Below are 6,973 nucleotides of genomic sequence, written 5' to 3' on the forward strand. Positions count from 1 at the left end.
AGGACTTGGACCTCGTGCCCAGCCCTTAGAGCCAATCCTTTTCCCGAGGTTACGGATCCATTTTGCCGACTTCCCTTGCCTACATTATTCCATCGACCAGAGGCTGTTCACCTTGGAGACCTGATGCGGTTATGAGTACAATCGGGCGTGGATGGCACTCGGTCCTTCGGATTTTCAAGGGTCGCCTAGGGCGCACCGGACACCACGCGACGTATAGCTAGAAATGCATGGATGTATATCTATTCGGCCATTCCCCCGATGTATAGCTAGAAATGCCTGGATCGGCTAGCCGCGCGTTGCACAAGTATATATATTTTTTTCAGCAACTCTTTTTTTTTTGACAAGTATCGGTCGATAAAAAATATTATCTAACCACACTTTCCCATATCCTTGTAGGCTTCACCGGCATCAATTTGACGCAATTTGTGCGTGTATATATATCGAAGCACCCAACTGGAGACGAAACCCTGCCTTATGTGGTTAAAGGAATAATTACCCAAAATATATAATTACTCTCTTTTGAAACCCTGCCTTATGTGGTTAAATCACTTTTTGACAACTCTTTTTTTTTTTTTGACAAGTATCGGACGATAAAAAATATTAAATAAATATTTAATTTTAGTATATTTTTCTTTATCCCAAATTATATATGTAATAAAAAATAGTTATTCAAAATATATATAAATATCTAATTATGTTTTAATCCCATAAGTTTGAATAAAATTATATTACAATATTATGTCAGTTTTTGTCATTTATTACAACTACAATGAGTGAATCTGTGTTTTAGCAAACAGAATTTGGTCATTTCTTTAATCATTTTTAAATTTTAGGATATAATTTACAAATACTTAATACTTAACTGCTTTTACAAAAACCGTGGTAATCTTTACAAAAACCGTAGCATTACCAAACTACGCCTAAATCGGTTTCGTATGGAATTATTATCTAGGTCTACTACACTATAACCGAGTTAAAATATTTGTGCGAAACACACAAACAACAAATCTTGTCCCTATATCTGCTTGATTAGTTACTCGAGGTAGCTATTAGGTTTTCCTTTATATAGATAGAAGAGAGAGAAAATCACTTAACCTCACTTTTCTTTCTCCTCCGCCTCTCGCCCTCTCATTTTCCTCTGTAAGAACATGAAACCCTACTTCTGCAATGGTGAACTAAACTCAAACCCTGTCTTCCTTTTCTGTCATCATAGATCATATCCCCATCATGAACTCTTTTCTTTCATCACCATCAACAGTTCTTTTAGTTGTCATACTCAAAATCAATAAAACCCTTAAAAACCTAGAATCAAAATCTGGTTTGTTTCTCATATATTAAGTACAAAATCAACTCGAACCTCACTGTCACTTCACAGAACGAAACCTCACTGTCAGCAATCCATGCTTTATCCTTAACCCTTATCTTAAAATCGAAACCCATGTATCAGCGGAATTTAAAATGAAACTCTGTAAACCTAGGTCTAGTTTTTTTGCTCCTGAAATTATCAGGGTAATATCAATCTTCTTCTTATTTCATAAATTTTATAAATTTTTGTACTATTAACAATTTAATTTCTCTTATCTTGTCTCGTTCTTGCAGTAAGGTGTTTCCTTTTCTACTTTTCCCTTACAAAATTCATCAAGTTGGTTGAAGATCTCTTCTACTAATGTAAGAAACAAAACCCCTAATTCTGAACATAAATACATAATTCTATTTTTATCTTTAACCCTAACTGATAGTTCTTTCTTGTTTTTTCTTGTTTCAGGTTGAGGAAAACATCTTTAACTTCTCAAAGAAGGGTTTAATCTCATCATAGATTGGTATTGGTTTCATGATTCTCATGGTATTGATCAATTTAACAGCTTTCCCTGTATTTTTTGTGTTCTTTTTTTGATTGATTTGTCTGTGTTTGATGTTGTTCTTGTTTGTATAGAAGTGGGGTTAAGTTTCTGTGATGAAGTTAGGCCCCTGCATCATTTTTAGGTTAGATATATTGGTTACAGCTAGCCTTGAGTCCACGGGAAGATGCAGGGCCGTGTTGTCGTTTAGGTTTTTTCACAATATGAAACTTTCACAATATGAGACTGTACTTGCTCATGGGTTTACTGTACTAATGTTAAAAAACCTTGTTGTACTAATGTTTAAAAACCTTGTTGTACTAATGTTTAAATGCCTGATCGACTGCAATTTTTATATCATTTATCCGACCTTGTAAAAAAATGCTTATATGTTTTAGATACCGAGTCACTTTTGTTTTTGACACCGATGTTATACTTGAGGATTTGCATGCATCACAAAACTCTGGCTTCATAGAAGAATACATATTTTTCTTTGTTATGTTCCTGTAGTATAGCTGTTGATGCTGTGAATATTAAGGATATTTGTATGATTTATTGAAAATGTGAAGATTTCTTACACTTATTTACTTAGTTGGATATGATTCGTGAGCTGGCATCGCTTTTGTACCATCAATCTTGCTTAAATCCAAAATTTCTGGTTCCTAGGGTATATGTCATGTATTATTAGTAGATTAATTCGTTTTTCATGTATAGTAGCATACACGTTCACTAGTTATTCTGGTATAAGTGATGAAATTTATTCCCAAGTTATATATGTATCATAACTTCGATTTTCTCGTTGTGTAAGCATAATATGGATCCTGTACTAGTCCTTGTATCATCTTACATTAGCATGTGTATAAGAAGATTGGTATACAGGTTGGGGCCTTTTTTGTAATTTAATCTACTACTCAATATGTTATTTCCATCTCTTGATGTGATTCTTACTCTATTCTTTTCCCTTGTGCTGCGGTCTTAGTGTCTTGTGGTAATTGTTTAATTGAATATCTTACTGATACTGGTTTTCATTAAATTGCCTGAACCTTAGGCTATGAAGTCTTATATTTGGCTACAAACTTCTGATGGTTCCATCCAGCAAGTAGATAAAGAGGTGGTTACATTCATCCCAATGATTTGTAGAGAGGTGCTAAAAAATAGCATGGGATCAACTAAGAACTGCGCTAACATCTCAAAGCATGCCATATATATCCTGGTCACATACCTTTATTTGCCTTAAAAGTCATGCCGTCTGACTCATTAATTTTAGAGGGAGTTACCATTTTAAGGGCCACCGGATATGTTGAATTCTTCTTGATATTTCTTTATGTTTCAGTGTGGCGCAACATCTCCCAGGTTTGGAGCTTATCGAAAGGGAAGTTGCTGAGAACAATAGACTTCCCTTCAATAATTAATGCAGTCACACTAGACCCTTGTGAAGACTTGTTGCTTTACGTATGGACACAGCCACATACGGCAATACTCCAAAAATACGGCAGGATCTATTTGTTGTAACGATCACCTACTTTCAAGGGAGGTAAAACTTGGTAAAACGTGTATGTTAGCCCATATTACAGCTGTGTGGTTGTCATCGTCGGCACATATTAGCAATCGATGGTTCCAAAGATAATAAATATCTTTGACTGAGATGAAATCTGAAAAACCAGATCTATTTGTTGTGTTCCATAAAAAATCAATCTCTATTCTTCTTCTTCTTCTTCTTCTTCTTCTTCTTCTTCTTCTTCTTCTTCTTCTTCTTCTTCACCATATTCCATCACTCATGAATCTGTACTAGCACCGGTAAACAAGCTAAGCTACTTAGTCTTTTGTTGTTGTAGTAATGTCAGGATCTATTAGTAATATTTTGTGCTAAATTGTCTACTGACTGTACATGGCCAGTTCAGGTTTTTTTGTATGACTTTTTTGTAAGTACCACTGCCACTGGTATACATGATCACTTCATGCTTTTTTTATAAGCTTTTTGCAAGTATAAGATCAAAACTGAAAATCTAATTGAACTTTTGTTATATATTTTGAATCGACATTGAAATTATGTCCTGTTTATATGTTTACATATCTTTAAAAATTAACGATATTTATGCCTACCGGTGTGGCGCCGTATCATGGTTTTTTAAATTTGCCGTATTGGACACACGGAAACACGGGTGTGGCGGACACCCGTGGCGGTATTGGTGCAACCCAGGCGAGAACACCTTTGCTAGCAAGTATGGGATGCATATAGTTGGAGCATTATCTGGTACCAGGTTTTCTATTTCCCCCTCAACTTAGTGTGACTTCATTCCATGATATCTTTTTACACAGTACCAATTGGAATCTGCTATAGTTAATCATATAGTTTCTTTTTATGATGTGATTTTGCTAATTTGGTAGCTTAACTAGCTTAACATAATTAACATAATATGGGTTCACTTACTGCCAAAATGTTAGTTCTTTAGCTTTAAGCTCTATCGGCTTCGTGTAGCTTTTTCTAACTTGTGATGATTCTTTTCCTGCAGTAAGAGTGTCAATTGCTTATCTTTTAGCAAAAGAGAGTCCTATTAGTGTTTTGGTGGGAGGATGGCACAGTTCGGATTTGGGACACAAAAAGCAAACAAATTAACCATAAATTCAAAAACAAAGGTATTGTTCAAGCTATCATGCGACTAGATTTTATTATTATTATTATTTTACAACAGTTTCATTCAGAGGAAAACTTACATCCTAAACCCCAGATGTTGTCACCAATGTTATTGTTGTTCATCTGCAACTCAATTCGACCTCTCAGAAATCATTGGTGACCACATCATCGACATCTGAAAGGAACATATCATTGCTACCACCATCACTAGGTGAATTTGTAACCCCAGTAGGCGAAAATGATGACTTTAAGACTGTTACTGCATCTCAACCTCCTCTTTCTAGAGTGACGGTCGGACATTCCTGTAGTGATTCATATTGGGTGTATGTGATAATAGCTAGGTACACTGTTTAATATATCTTTTGGACTCTATGGACAGTTGTAGTGAAATTTAATGCCTATGAGAATGTAAATTTGGTATTTGTGTGGTGTGATAAGCTGCTATCATGTCTACAACTCTTGACCAGAGTAGTGCCCACTGAATTTCTTTGTTACTATTTGCGTTGTAGTACTAACCTAGATTTGGTTAGTATGTTGCAGAACAAACTATTAGTGTCGATGACGATAACAAAGTTGGAAATGTCAGATTGCCATTAATCTGTCTTAATCAACTCTTCTTATTGCTTGTTATGATTGCTGCATCTTCGTATGGTTTTTTTGTTGGTTATTTGCTTAAGTTCTTAAAGACTCGAACACTATTCAGTAGAGACACATTTATGAGAGCTTAAAAAATTCTTCGCCTATTCTACTAATTATTTCTACTATGGATTACAGGCTATGAATATTGCAGGTATCTTATTCATCGGGGTTCCTTGACATGTTCAAGTATGCCATTTCAACCAAGATGGAAGTGCTGAATTTGAGTCTAGGAGGCCCTAATTACTCAGCTCTTCTTTTTGTTAAAGGTAAACATTCCATGGATAGTTTTCTTGGATGCTTAAAAATGTAGATTTATCGTCTCAGAAAGATCTTTATTTCTTTTTCTTTGTATTCTTGTTGGTGTTGTTAAATTGTTATGTGAACTAATCTCTCAACTGTTTTGTGTAGGATTCATAGAGAAAATAATATCTCAAGAACATGGAGCTTATAATCTTGTTGAGCTTTTATGTAAAGGTATACTTATTCACTTCTCACTTCAGACTAGTTTTCTGTGTCAGTGGTTTGTGTTTGAGGCTTAACTATGTCCTGCAATAGTTTTCTTGCTTCTGATTTATAGTTTTCTTTTTGCGGTTTCAGATGGACATAGGAGATATCCCTAACATTGTAGCTGCAGTTGTTCTTCCAAATGAAGTCAAATAATTCTTTCGTTTTTCTTTTTTGTTTTCACTGAATTGTATTGTAGATTGTAATTATGTTTTAGGTATAAACTTAACTGTATTGGAGGCCTGTAAACTGAGTACAGATCCATGATGATGAACAAGCCTGTAAACTGGGAGCCCAGGTCCACAATAATGACCTGGACTACCCATTTTTTTTAATCGTAATTTAAAGTATTGCAATGGGTATAACTGTAAAACAAATGTAAGTAAAGCAACACGTGTCGTTATCTCAGAGTTGTTGCAAATAAGAGTAACAATTTAACTGTTACAGTAGTCGTAACTTAATTGGACTGAACATGTCTGTCATTTAAGGGCTGCACGTGTCACCTGCTTATTTGTTGCAAATAGTTAGTAACGATTATTATTATTATAATAACTGTTGCAATATTGAGACGTGTCGGAATCATAAAATTAGTTCAATTGTGACTGTTATTTGTTGTAACGACTTTCAGATGTGACTATAGCTGGACATTATCACAGATACAACTGCTACAAACGAGATCACAGTTATGAATAACGGGCTATTTACCACAGGGTATACCCGTTACAAATATTATCAGTCATAGGTATAGCCTGTGACAAATTCCTGGAAATGGTGTAATTTGAAAATTGCAGATAAGCTTGCGTATGAGGAACTTGGGGTGCTAGGCATCTTTGCAGAAAGAGGGAGACAAGAATTATAGAGGGATCTTGAGGAGAAGTTTAAACTTGGTAATGAAGCTTTAGCAATAGCTTCTGCTGTTGATTGTGGTGCTGCTGCTGATGCTTCCGATACTGCTGCTGGTGCAGATGGTGGTGTTGCTGCTGCTCCAAATGCTAATGCTACTAGATGATTTCTTCTTTATTATGCTATCCAAGTAAGTTCAAGATATTAGAACTTTTAATTGTATGTAATTATGGTAAGACTAGTAACGGTGTTTAATTATGGCATAGTGGTGTTATGATACAATTAACTTATGGATTTTAATTATAGTTATGGTATGAAATAGCTTTATGATACAATTAGTTTATGCATGATTCTACATTTTTTTTTTTGTAAAATACAAAGTACAATTGGTTCATATAGGTACCCATGCAATCTAATTCCTCAAGCATAAAAACATATAAGTTTTATGTGTCCTTTTCTAGTTAAAAGCGGATTACGTTTAACAATATGAACCAATTATACTAGGTGGAAGTGC

General features: G+C 34.9%; 1 long non-coding RNA gene across 4 annotated transcripts; it reads left to right on the top strand.

Moving 5' to 3' along the window:
* Window positions 1-1,103: 1,103 nt before the first annotated feature.
* LOC113336086 lies at window positions 1,104-6,077 on the top strand. 4 transcript variants are annotated; one of them, XR_003353607.1, is made up of 9 exons: window positions 1,104-1,509; window positions 1,600-1,668; window positions 1,766-1,843; window positions 2,887-3,051; window positions 3,172-4,099; window positions 4,352-4,475; window positions 5,248-5,378; window positions 5,521-5,586; window positions 5,710-6,077. It is a non-coding gene; the product is annotated as an uncharacterized LOC113336086 (long non-coding RNA). The 4 variants fall into 4 exon arrangements; XR_003353608.1 differs by having other exon boundaries at window positions 2,887-2,949; XR_003353605.1 differs by having other exon boundaries at window positions 2,887-4,099.
* The last annotated feature ends 896 nt before the right edge of the window (window positions 6,078-6,973 follow it).

The sequence above is a fragment of the Papaver somniferum genome, unplaced genomic scaffold (assembly GCF_003573695.1).
Source record: "Papaver somniferum cultivar HN1 unplaced genomic scaffold, ASM357369v1 unplaced-scaffold_150, whole genome shotgun sequence".
Classification (NCBI taxonomy): Eukaryota; Viridiplantae; Streptophyta; class Magnoliopsida; order Ranunculales; family Papaveraceae; genus Papaver; species Papaver somniferum.